Genomic DNA, 14018 nt, shown 5'->3' with positions numbered 1-14018 from the left:
TGTGCGATCGACAGGCTAGGCTGATAGGTTGGGCACCGACTGCCAAAAGTGTCGGGATTACTGTGTGGCTATCTTGCACGAGAAGCTTGGCTGGGGTTTGGCTAAGGTCTAGTGGGTTGGTTTGCCTAAGTTTTTCGACCTGGCTAAGATAGGATTAGCCAATGGTCAGCCTGGCTCTGATACCAAGTCTGTCACGACCGGTTTTCCGGGTAATAAATTTCCAGAAAAGACCGTCGTGCTCATCAGCCCCAGGATTACTGTTAGCTGATGAGGCTCCAACTTGATACAGAAATTCCAAGCAGAAAACAAAATATGTAGTACAAGGCCATTCTGGCCTGTGAGTACAACAAATGGTTTCTAGTGGTTGATGGCGGAAGCGGGTTGTGAAACATCAGTGTCTATGGGACTCCATTTCCCACGGGAACAGCTGACCAGGTTAACTCCTATCTTCGCGAGGCTGCTATCTCCATTACTTAGGTTCCGGGGCTGTCATCGCGTCGCTCCTCTTCGTGCAAGAAAATCTGGCCAAGACAATAGCCAGGGACAAGCCAGTGAGTACTTTGAATGTACTCGCAAACATTATGAACACAGGTATAATATAACAATGATGTGCTGAAAATATTTTATGCTCATGACGTCAGTCACAAAAGATAAATAAATCTCTGATGCGTGCAAGCAAGTTATTTATAAAATTGCAATAACATAGTAGTATTAAAATTTAGGAAATAAATAACAAGCAAAGCCACAGTCGGGCGTCTTAGCGACACCACATAAAGGGCTTTAAAAGAAATGCCACAGTCGGGCGTCTGAGCGACACCACATAAAGGGCTTTAAAAGAAATGCCACAGTCAGGCGTCTGAGCGACACCACATAAAGGGCTTTAAAAGAAATGCCACAGTCGGGCGTCTGAGCGACACCACATAAAGGGCTTTAAAAGAAATGCCATAGTCGGGCGTCTGAGCGACACCACATAAAGGGCTTTAAAAGAAATGCCACAGTCGGGCGTCTGAGCGACACCACATAAAGGGCTTTAAAAGAAATGCCACAGTCGGGCGTCTGAGCGACACCACACAAAGGGCTTTAAAATAAACAATCATAGTGAATATCCCGGAGGTAGAACCATCCCAGAGATACTCGATAATAACAATAATATCACGGGTTAGTCAACAATAATAATAATCATAATTATCACAAGTCACAGGTAGTAGTTCCAGTTCTGGTTAACAGTTTCACCTCCGAAGACCGACACTAAGACCGACACTTGACCCATCCCAGACTGTAATCCTTAACCATGGACACGGCTATTCGAATAGGTTTAATCTCTGCAGAGGGTGTACTCTTTACCCACGAGTAACGGATTTCTTTAGTCCATCGGGACTAATTCCGTCTACGGTCTTTTTGTTGAAAACACACCTAACTTGCACACACCAGCTTATCTCACACGTGTCTGGAATCACCCACGACACCTGTTAAGCAAACTCTAAGTGGGGAGGCTACAACCTCGCGTAGCATGGGATCAAATTTATATCGCGCGCTCTAAGGGGTGGCCTCCCCTCTCGGTCCCAACCGGAAACACCCATGCCCCCGGACCAGGTGGCCTGCCTACCAGCTACAACCGGTATCTTCCACCATGGCCTCTCTGTACGGTGTGTGCTAGAAAGAGGTTGACAACTTACTGAACCGTACTCTACTTGCTGTAGAGACGAGTGGTAGTACGAAACAAGTATGGGGGTTACTGGCACAAGACTCGATCTACGGTCGACTCAGGAGGTTTAAGTATTCCCTGCATGATTAGCATGACGAATATATTTCAACCAACAGAGTCACCGCTCATATCACCTTGCCATGCCATACCAGACATAACCGTCCCGACGGAGACCGGCGACAAACTCATGCCTACCCAAGGCAGAGGTTTTCCCGGGTTCCTGCCGGTATGCATGCAAGGCACATGAGGGTGATTATCATCACAAGTGTGTCCATTTCCAACAGCATGGAAATCAATAACATGCACCCATGCATATGATCATATCACATGAAATAACAAGTTTCTCCAAAGTGAGGTGATGTTATGAACGTGTCATCGAACACACAAAAATATTATGCCGGGGTTCAGAATGCTTGCCTTCAATGTGTGGAAAGGCAGGGTGCACTCCAAAACTTGAAACATTTCTCCTCTCTTCAAAAATCCTATTTTAGCAATATAAAAGAATTAACACACAAAATAAAAACAGCACCAAAAGTTGTTCTGAAATTTTTTCAAATAAATCTTAAAATAAACTAGGTGAAATTTGAGAGAGGTAGGAAAAAGAATCATTTCATTTGGAGTTGTATTTAAAAAGATATAACCAGTCAAAGTTTTGGTCAAATCTGATTTTAAATAAAACAGAAAAAGAAAAACGTTTCAGAATGGAATACGCTTTCGAAGCGGGAGAAACGTACTGGGGTGGATTACGCCTTCACTTAAACACGTGGACGGCGCGGTGAGACACTGACAGTGGGTCCCGGGGGCCCACTAGTCAGGTTTGCCTATTTCTTTTTCCCCCTTCTTTCTCTGTCCCGAGCGGAGGCGGAGCTCCGGCGATCGTCGCCGGCGACTGGCGGCTCCTCGCGGGGCCCCGAGGGCGGGGATGGATCCGCCACTCCAGGGCGGTCCTCCCGGTGGTCGCCAGGCCGGTGGGGACGGAGGGAGTTGCCGGCGGCGAGCTTCGCGGCGGAGGAGGCTTCGGTGGCAGAGTGGTTTTGGGGCGAATGTGGTTCCCGATCAAAATCGAGTAGGGGGTTGGGTTCCTGGAAGGAAGGAGGTGTTCTTGGTGAAGAGAAATGGGAGGGAGAGGCCCTGGTGGCGCTGGAAGAGCTGGGGCCATGGCGGCGGTCGCTGCTGCCGGAGGTGGGGAAGATGACCTCCCCGGGTCGATTGGCTGCCCCAAGGGGTCCTAGGGGATGGCTTAAGAGTCGCCTGCGTGCTCGGAAGGTTTCGGGGCGTCCTTTTATAGCGCGACGAGGTCGGTTCCGCGGCGGTGGATGAGGACGCCGGCGAACCGCCCCTCTGTAGCTTGCATGGCGTCGTGGCGGCGACGAACGCTAGCGGACACGCTTGCGGATGAGTTCGGGCTGTGCCAGGGGCCAGGTGGCGAGCCGGGGTGGCTTGGGCGGCGCTGAACGGAGCAGAGGCTGTCGGCCGACGCCGGCGTGCCGCCAAAAGTGCTCTGGCGGTGGCGCTGTAGGGTGCCAGGGCGGGCTGGCGTGTAGTGGTGAGGCGGGGAGTGCGTGGCAGCTAGCTGCAGGTGGTCACGAGTCGGAACGGGTGCGGGGTGAGACGCGGCGGCTCGGTTGCACGCGTGCGCCAAACGCACGCTCTGCTCGCGCTCTGGGCGTGCACGGACGTGCTTGAAGAAATGCCAGTGCATGCTGCAGAGCTTGGGTTAGGCTGGAACTTAACAGATACAGGCCAGGAGCCACTGGGAGTCTAGTGGACATGTTAGTTCTATTAGGGGTGCAAGCTCCCAGTGCAATGTCAAAAGTCATGTCAAAACAGATCATGCCCATAAGGTGTTTGACAAAATGCTAAGGGCACTTAGGCATTTCTTGGGGTGGCCAAATCCTCCAGATCAGGGTCTCTTTGGATGCACAAGAGGGTGGTGAGGTTAGTTGGTGAAATGCACAAACTTGTTAGTGCAAGTTTTGCAAAACTACAATTCTGGACAGGAAATAAATGACATTATTTCATGAACCAAAATTAATCCAATGGGTGCATGCTCCTGGATTTAGGGGTTTGGTAGGGCTGTCTACAAGTAGGAGAAAACACAAGATCTTTGGAGCAAAATTAAATAGGGTTGCAGTAGAAATCACAAGGCTGGACCAGAATGAAAAAGAGGATGATTCACTCAATTTTTTCAAAGAACATAAATAGGTTTTTGCACAAGGCTGGACCAGAATGAAAAAGAGGATGCTCCTACTGACCTCCCCTAATTTTGGTAGAAGTTTTAAATAAATATTTAAATAGGTTGTAGTGTAAAATTGCCCACTGGACCAGATTTGAAAACTTGGTGTAGAACTCAAAATATCCAATGAATGAAATATATTATTGCACAAAAGTGATTTAGAGACATCACATGATATCTCCAAATTTTTGGTGAAATTTTTAGTTAAATAAATCAAATGGTTGTAGTTCAAAAAGAGCTCCAAATTTTAAAACAAGTCATTTAATGAATAAAGCTCAGGGTGAAATAATTTTATAAATAAATCTCCTGATTGAGATGTTTTTTTAAATGAGAGGGAAAATAAGTCCAATATATTTTGGAAGGATCCACTTGGGAAAAATTTCTTAATATTAAAAGAAAAGTTTTGAAATCAACAGAGATATACTTGCATGCAAAAATTTTAAACTCTTGGCAAAATTTTAATAACTAAAACCTGGTTAAATTTTTGGGGTGTTACACAAACCCATTTTTCCATTTTCCCCATGGCAATCGTTTTATATTCTAGACGTGGTACCCGACCCTCCTTCGAGTAAACAACCGCTACACGCGTCAAATTATCACATGGGCTGCCTTTTCGTACAGAAACGAACTCCACCGTGTACCCGCGCAGGTGTGGCCGGGAACGAGACGTGAGTACGTGCGTCCTGCGTGCACTTCTTCTTTAGGTGCAGGTACGTACGTGGGTGGGTGTGAGAGAGATGGTTTGTGCGAAACAGAGGCAATGTGTTGATGATATCTCAATCAGAAAAACGTAACATATGCAATGTGTGTGAAACGGAGTCATGGACGTGAGATATCGATAGAATTGAAAACAGGGATTAAGTGTGTGGCTGCGCGATCGATAAAGAGTGCCATCAAATTTGTGTTTGCCCACGTCAAAGATACAGGGCGTCTGGCCTACTAGAATTTGAGAGGGCAGAGGTGTAGTTCTTCTCCGTGGCATGGATACCTACCTACAACGTTCGACTATCGGTGTGTGTGGGGGGGGGTAGAGACCGGTCGACTAGCATATGTGTGGGGAAGGAGAGAGACCTAGCTATGTATTGAGGGAGATCGATCGACATCCATGGATATGTGTGGCAGAGGAATAAGGTTGGGAAAAAGACAAAGGTAGAGTGTCGGAGGGTTGGTGGTGGAGTGGCGTCTCATAAATGGTGGGAGAGGCCTGCTAGACAAACGGAGGGTATGAATGCAATATCAATAAGAGAGGGCGGGGGATGTCTGTCTGTCTATGCACGTGCGTGTGAGAGACGGGTCGGGAGGTATTCAAGGATGATGAGGGGAGAAGATATGGTTGTGGTAAGCATGCGTAACTACATAGGAAGATCAACCGTCATGTGTCCGAGAAAAGGAGAGACATAACTAGCGAGGTAAGTGTATCGGTGCTTGGTGGAAACGAATTATAGTCGACCTGGCTATATGTAGGGAGATCAGTTCATATACACGCCTGCATGTGTTAGAAGCAAATAAGGTCCGGAGAGGCAGACAGGGGGAGAGGGTGAGGCTAGGAGGTGGTGCAAGAGGCCTACCATGTCGAGGGGGGAGGAGTGTGCGAGCATGTGATCGTATTGGACATATGGGGGCATGGACGGTGAGAAGAGAAGAGGGGAAGTATATATGTGTTTGTTGTAGGCACACTTGGCTAGAGAGGTATATCGACCGGTGTGTGCCAGAAAGAAGGAGCCGGGGGCCTACACGCACCGCTGGTGGACGACCTAAAGAGAAATAATGAACGTGCACGATGGAGGGGACGCTAAGGGTGTGTGAGGGGGGGGGGCGTGTGCATGCACGATAGAAAGGTAGCGCTAGCTAGCTAAAAATAGAAGAGGATCGTGAAGGTGTAAAAGACAAACAAAGATCATAATTAATTATAAAAAGGTGGATACGATACTTGAAGAAGATATCATAATGTAGAACATTGATTATAATTTGGGCTAATGTGTGGCTTTTGCAACTCAGGTCTAAATACTTGTCATAATGTAGGGGGCGGGGCACTATACTTTGTGTGATAAACACGGTGTACGTATGGAACATGGTTTAGATTATGAATATATAGTTAGTACATCAAATGTACTATTATTTGGAATCAACATCAAGTGTATTCAAAAAATAGAATTCGAGTTCATGTAGTACACATAGTTCATATCTATCTCTATAGTAATCATGTGGTGTGTTATTAAGGTAATACACGAATGATGGTTGAAGTTGGCAACAATCATGATTGTAGATTCTTATTGAAATAGAGAAACCAATTCAAATTTAGTTCGAATTGCAGCGGTAGTATAGACATTTGGAATGCACTAAAATGTTGGTATGAGTAGGTTACATGCATTATACAGCAAGTGAAAAAAAATTAATCGGACATAACATGGATTCATACTCCCTCCTTCCATCTATATAGGGCGTAATGAGATTTTTAAGACCGCCTTTGACTATTGACAAGATTAATAGTACATGACATGCACAATGTGAAAATTATATCATTGAAAGAACCTTTCACAGACGAAGTTAACACTGTGCTTTGTGTAAGTTGCATGTCATATATCATTGCTCTAATATTTGGTCAAAGTTAGCATCGAAAAACACATTAGGCCCTATATAGATGAAAGGAGGGAGTAGCTTTGAATAGCATTTGTATAGTAAAACGGGGCAAGAATCTCTCTTTGTGTGGTGTGAATAGTTTTATTTTTTTCGTTTTCTTTTTGGTTGAGGGAAGTGCGAATTGATTTGGTACGTACAAGTACAATATGACTACATGTTAGGCTTGTCCCTAAAATTCAACCCGCGTCTTGTTATATCCCGAAAATTCAGATATCGTGCTCCCAAAACTGGCGCCTTCAGAATCCCTTCCTTGCTATCCTGAAATTACAACGCGTGTGACAACTCCCTCAAGCTGCCAAATCCCGACACGTGAAATCCCCCTTCTAACCTTGAGCCGAAAGGGCCGCTAGTTCAAATCGGTGGGGGGTACTTTTGTAACACACCCTACATTTTGGACAAGCGCGTCCCTAAGTCATGCTTCACCCCCTCCCATCACCCCCATTTCGCCATTCGAAATCCCAGGCCGCCATAACCTCTCCACTCCAGCTGCAAAACCCCACCCTCCTCCATCTGCCACGTCATCGCTGCCCAGCCGGAGCCTCTTCCCCGACAATGTCATCCACCGCAACAGCTCGACGTCCCTCGTCCACCTCCCCAGATGTGGATCTGTCGTCCATCTCGCCGTCCAGCCGGTTCAGCCGCCCCGTCCTCCACCTCCAAGGAGCTGCTCCGACAATCGCCTCGTCTATCGCGGCTGCTCCATCCCCACAGCGCCGCCTTAACCTGCTCCACCGGAACCATAGCATCCTCACCGACTCCTCGGACGAAGCCGAGGCCTACTCGGTGCCACCAAAGAGGTTGTACACTCATCGCATCGCACCTTCTCCTTAACTCGACCTCCCGGCGCCGACGGTGCTCCATCCCACACCCCCATGGAGCGGCTACCTTGAAGCCGGCGCCGCGGGCGGCATCTCCACGGCGGCTCTCCCCCAGTGCAAGGCCCCTTCGGCGGCGGCGTCCATACCAGCCGGATCTGCTACTGCTGCTCCGGCTCTCGCTTGATCGCTCGCTCGCCCAGCTGCTGCTGCTACTCTTGCCCTCGCTCTTGCTGCTGCTCTGCTCCGATTAAGCCACACTTCAGTCGACTGAATCGACTTTTGGGTCAGTCGATTTTCAGGGGTTGGGGGGGGGGGCTTGCTGGAGTTAAGGAAGAACCACCCGTAGTAGGGACGGGGGCTCGCCAGAGAGGTACCCCACTATCTATCTTAGGGTTCAGGGTGGGGGGCAGGGGGCCTAGAGGGCTGGCCGGGGCGGCGGTGGCGAGTTGTTTCGGGGCGGCGAGGCGGCGCTGGGGCCGGTGGTTCGGCCGGTGGTGGCTGGCGGCTCAGGGGGGGTGCAGGTTGAAGATGAACTGCAGGCCCTCCCTAAACTACATGTCAAGTGCCTGTCTACTACCATTGTGTTCAGTTTTGACAATAGCATTCAGATTCCACAGTAAATTTCACTTTTGATAGTTAAGTTCAGAGTCAATAGTTTTTACCTCATCTGTTGTAGTCAGGTGGTTTTTGGTGATGTTAATTTTACATCCATTTTACATCATCTATTGGAGATGCTATTAGAATCCCACTTGAGATTGATGATGTCTGTCTTGTGCTGCTTCAGCCTTGACGTCTTACGGCTCACCGGAGCTGCTCCAACGACAGACCGAACCATCACAACAGAGCAGTGCCCTGGACGCCGTCTACAGATTCCTCAGATCTTCCTCCACACCTCCGATAGCCACCTCTGCCTCAACTGCTTCAGCGACCAACCCAATGATGCTGAGCTCGACACGGCTACGGCAAAGAGGTTGTACACTTGTTGGATCACTTATTACTATACATTCACGTCGATCCATTAGGGCTATTTTGGTTCAACGGAAAAACATAGCAATAGGGAATTTTCCAATGGCACTCTACTATTCAATTATTCATGCATTTTGTTGAAAGGAATGAAGCAAAACATCCACCTGGACCTACTTTTCAAAATCCTATGCATGAAAACAAGACCAAGTGCAATAGTGCCAGAATAACATTCTAACTGTACACGCTTTCATATGGTTTCTCTTTATTTTGGCCATGTTTCTTTGCATTCCTCTGCTCTTCCAATTCCTGTAAACCAAACACCCAAGTTGAAAGAAATCCTGTGTTCAAAAATGCTCTGTTTACCATGTGCATTTTCCTATCCTATTCCGGTGTTTTTCCTATCCCTGCGTTTTATGAATCATGCAAGCCAAATGAGCCCTTACAGAATTACTTCAGTTACAGGTACGTGTCGAAGGGAACTTTGTGTGGTTTGTCCTGCTCCTGCTGCAACGTCGTCCACCTCACCTGAGCTGCTCCATCGACAGAAGCATCCACCAAACCAGACATCACGACTCCTGACCGTCTTTCGCCGCCTCAGATCTCCTTCCCTGCCGCCGGCACCCACCCCAACGGCGTCACCATCATCGACTCAACAGATGAACTTGAGGAGTACATGGGTCCACAAGAGAGGTCGCACTCTTTTGTTTTTGCTTATGTTATGCATTGCTTAAACTTACCGGCTACTTTATCGTCCTATTCAGCTCTTGGACTCCCAACTCAGCTCCAAATTAATGTTCAAACTTTAGTTCTAAATTAGTTGTGGGGCACATATCGAGGCAGCAATGAATAGTATGTCTGTCTAATATCTGGTTTACCTAGGGTATGCCTATGTTGTTCATCTTGGGTGGGAAACAAATAGTAAAGCAATCATCATCTGTCTTTTTATTAATTTAAAGCAATCATCAGCCTGCTATCATTATTTTTGGATCCATCCACTGGTTGTTACCATCACTCTAAATTTCTGCATGCTCTCCTTACATAATCTCACCATATTTTTTCGTATGCATGTCAAATATTGTACACAGTCATGCTGAACATGTAGAGAAAAAGAGAAGAGTTTTGCGTGGCAATACAATGTCATGCAGACATCGCTCCATGGTGGGTTCAATGGCAAACCCTCCCCACCCCTCTCCAGATTGTAATCCAGAGGAAGATATCTGTTCTGAGGCGGATTCAGACGCCGCTGACCACTCCTATTTACCCCCAAGGTGTTTGCTCTACCTTGGCATGATGATGTTAGTCATATCATGCATATGTTGCCTTGCAGTGCCTACTTTTGACATCATATATGTCATCTGCTTAGTTTAGACATGTTCTGTAATGCCACCTATTTAGTTTCTATATCATATATGGGAATTATGCAGTCTCATGTCTTTTAGCCAGCCATAATATATGTGAAATGTGCAATGCCATCCTGTTTAACCAGGCATCATATATTTGAATGATATCTTGCCCATCCTTTTCTTCATTACATTTCCATTTGTCGACAATGTTTGTACATTAAACTACTCTTCCTGTGAATCAGCCATTTGGGTGGGAGATGGAAAAATCTGGAGTGAAAACAAGGCCTTCAGAGCAGACAGTGCTACCTGTCGAAGCAGATCTCTTGTTGGGTCCCGATAGCTCCTCAGAGATGGATTCAGAGACAGATGACCAGTCCTATTCCCCCTACTGAGGTGTATGCTCTAACTTGGCATGGTTATACTGCTCATATCATGCATACGGTGTCTTGCATTGCATAGTTTAGACATCATATACACAATATTCAACACCATGTTCTTAGTTCAGACATCATATCGAATGCCCTCTGTTTAGCATATAAATCACATATGTGAATTAAATGATGCGATCCTGATTACTTAGATAACATGTAGGTGAATTATGTCATGCGATCCTGTTTAGTTATTCATCATATCTTTGAATTATGTTATGCTATGCTATCCAGTTTAGATAGACATCATATATGTGAAATTATGTCATGCTATCCGTTTTAGTTAAACAATATACATGTCACTATTTCATGCCCTCTTTTTTCCACACTATCTATTGCATCTGTCTCTCATACAATGTCTGTACATTCAACTATGTTTCCTGTTTATCAGCCATTTGAATTGGAGCGGGTGATGCCAGTATCTAGCGGAATAAAAACACGGTCTTCAAATAAAACAGTGCTACCTCTTGGTGGAGATAGCACCCCGGTTGTACATGCACAAGAACCAGCCCTACCACACATAACCCAAACTCTCGCAGATTGTACCCCTACTGCGATGGACAGAGAACCAGCTTCACCCAATCTAACCCCAACCCCAGCCGATAGTAACCCAGTTCCTGTTGACACAGCACCATCTCCACCACAGAGCTCCCAAACAAGAGCAGTTAGTAAGGCAGCTCCAGTGCCCAAAGGGCCAGTACTATCACGGCGAACCCCAACTCCACCAGTTAGTACGCCTATTCCTGTGGAGGAAGCACAACCAGCCAGTCGTAGTTTAGCATCTATCGCATTTGATGTTGTTAAATCGTATGTGCGTATCTTCCCATCTTGGAAATATTATACTGAAGATGAAGGAAAATGCCAGTTGCAGGTGTTTGTCCAGGAGTTATGTGTAAGTAATGTTATTCATGGCAATTACTTTGCTTCGTCCCATACATCCTACCTCCATGATGGTTATAATACAGCAAATTTTCCCATTTTTCTCTATAGAGAAGGACCGATTTGGAAACTCAGGATGAGGTAACCTGTGCTAATACCTCTGCTATCTTCAAGAATGCTTGGTGGCAGTATTGGAATTACCTGAAGAAAACGTACTTCACCGGCAAAGAAACTCATCAAATTCCCTTACGTTCTCCTGAGACACATTTACTGGACGATGACTGGGAACGCCTTGTTCTGTACTGGTCCCGAACCAAGAATGTGGTAAGGTCTATGAGCTCATTTTCTATTTTTAAGTATTATATTCTTGCGTCTTATTGTACTCTGTTCATGTAGAACAAGTGCCTAAACCTGAAGAACAACTGTTCTAATTTAAGATTCCATTGCTATCATAGTTCAAAAAAGCGCTAGGCGTTAATTGTGCGTTTTGCCACCGCCTTGCACTTTACTGACCAAAGCGCATGCTTATGCGCAGTTATGCACAGATTAAGCATAGTTATGCGCAATGCGTTTTGCCAACGCCTAGAGCCTAGGCGCGCTTAAGCGCTCGCTTAGGCGCGCCTTTTTTAACTATGATTGCTTTGCTCTTGTATCACTGTATTACTGATACAACTTATTTTAAATTGAAGGATCCAATCGAAACTCCAATGGCACAGCAGGTATGTTCACGCATGTTTCTTTAACAGGTTTGCTCTTATCAATAGCTCTTTTGATTTCAATTTCAATTGTGTATACAGTTGACTTTCATATCATGCACATTACTAGCATCACAACAGAGCCAATAGTGTTGTTGTACATGTAGACCCGTGGTACCCATCTGAAATCTTGTTGTGCCGTGTAGTTTCCCACGCTTTGTATTCTTTCACTGCTGCTTTGTCTTGAACTGATATGATTTGAACCGTGTCTCTATTTTGATTTGGCAAGACAATGCAGTGACCATAGGACATAGATATATGTTTGTTTGATGCTTTTATTATGTACTAGTACTTGGCAATAGAAGACTTGGTAGTTTAATCCTGTCCACCTTACTAATGAACTGGTTCACCGAAATGAGTTTCATATACTAGTACATGCTAAACTTGTTATGTGTCTGCTTGTTTCTTCTTTTAGAATGCTGACAGAATATTGGGGAAGAGTGCCTTATTAAGCAATGGTAAAGGAAGTAATGCAGATAAGGTTCAGGATAGTGACACATCCTTGTTGGTCTCCAACAAAGCTGATAAAACAGCTAAGGAAGACTATCTTGAAGACAGCGAGACAACCCCAAAGTCCTGTCTTGGTTTAGTGTTCGAGTTACTGGCCACTACCGCTTGCACAAGCTATTCAAACTCACTGTCTGAATCAGTTCGGTTTCTTGAGTCTCAACTACAAGCTGAAAGACATCGATCAGCTGTGCTGCGACAAGAAGCGGAAGGACTGCGGAAGTCCCTGGAGCATTCAGATGCATACTTTCTGGTGCAACAGCAAGCGTTGGAGGATTTTAGCGCCAAACAGGACAAAGCTAATCAGCTTGCTAAGCTTATTGCCAGCATGGTGGATACCCAGGATAACGTTTCTTGAGCTCTTCTGAAGTTGTTTCAGTTATGCTCTTGTTTTGCTGCCGCGTTTATTTGCACTGGTGGCCAATTTTGACGGCCAGTGTATGTAATATGCTGCTTTGTTCCCTATATTTGCACTGGTGGCGAACTTTGATGCCCAGTGGATGTAATATGTGTAATAGCGGTAATAGGCTAGCCTTAATTGCTTGCTTATTTATTTCCTTATTGTCTTGTTTAGTTGTTTGCTTGTAGTCACTGCAGTTCTTTTTCTGTGTTTTTCTAGTGGCCACAATAGCCTATTTTTGGTAACTAGGCCAAAATAATCATGGCAACACACGGACTGTTGTAACCATGGGCCTCCTGCAGGCCGTATGATCCATGGGCCTTCGTTCGGCCGTAGGACCATTGGCCTTCTATACGGGCCGTAGGATCCATCGGCCTTCTATACGGGCCTTAGGGATCAATGGGCCTTCTACGGGCCGTAGGGTCCATGGGCCTTCTACGGGCCGTACGATCCATGGGCCTTCTACGGGCCGTACTATCCATGGGCCTCATACGGGCCGTAGGATCCATGGGCCTTCTACGGGGCGTATCATCATTTCTCCAATCATGGGTCGTACTATTCATGGACCATAACGGGCCGTTAATAGGCCGTATTTGATAACTCTATGAAAACAGCCCAACGGGTTTTTTTGACATGAAAACGGCCAACTATAACGGTCCGCAAACGGCGACTGTAACGACGGGCTGAATTTGGCCCACAAGCAGAAAATGACAGTAACGGGCCGTATGTAACCGAATGCTGCAAGTGAGCCCAAGAATCAATGGGCCCTGAGAAGGCCGAAAGATAACTTGGGCTGGAGACGGCCCAATGGAATAACGGGCCATTAATGGGTATAAAATGATACACTGTTCATTACGGGCCAGTTTCACCATGGGCCGTTAATGGGCCAAGAGTTACAAAGGTCCTCATATGGGCCGAAAGAAGTCATGGGCCACACATGGGCCGGAAGTTAAAACGGGCTGAATCATATTGGACGGCCCAGATGACACTACTAGGCCTAATTTGGATAGGCGTAACGGGCCCTGGGTTAGCGGGCTGTAAATGGGCTATATGTGAACAGGCCATTAACAGGCTTTGCGTGGGCCGGTCTACCACCTTTTGACCAAGTCAAACGGGCCGGCCTTTTAATAGGAATGGGCCTCTGTTCGGCCGTGCCACGTGTCGCTGTATCATAGGCGCCTTCAGTCCAATGAGCGGATGACATCTGTCCCAACGGTGAGCCGACACGTGTTTTCTCCAGCCAATGATGATTTTACACGTGGAAAATCCCCATTGGTCGGGGCTGTTAATGGGTTATCGGATCCAAAACCCGACCCGATAGCTTAACGGCGTTCCGTTACG

Source organism: Triticum aestivum, chromosome 5B, assembly GCF_018294505.1.
Source record: "Triticum aestivum cultivar Chinese Spring chromosome 5B, IWGSC CS RefSeq v2.1, whole genome shotgun sequence".
In the NCBI taxonomy this organism is placed as follows: domain Eukaryota; kingdom Viridiplantae; phylum Streptophyta; class Magnoliopsida; order Poales; family Poaceae; genus Triticum; species Triticum aestivum.
This window is presented reverse-complemented; position numbering follows the sequence as displayed.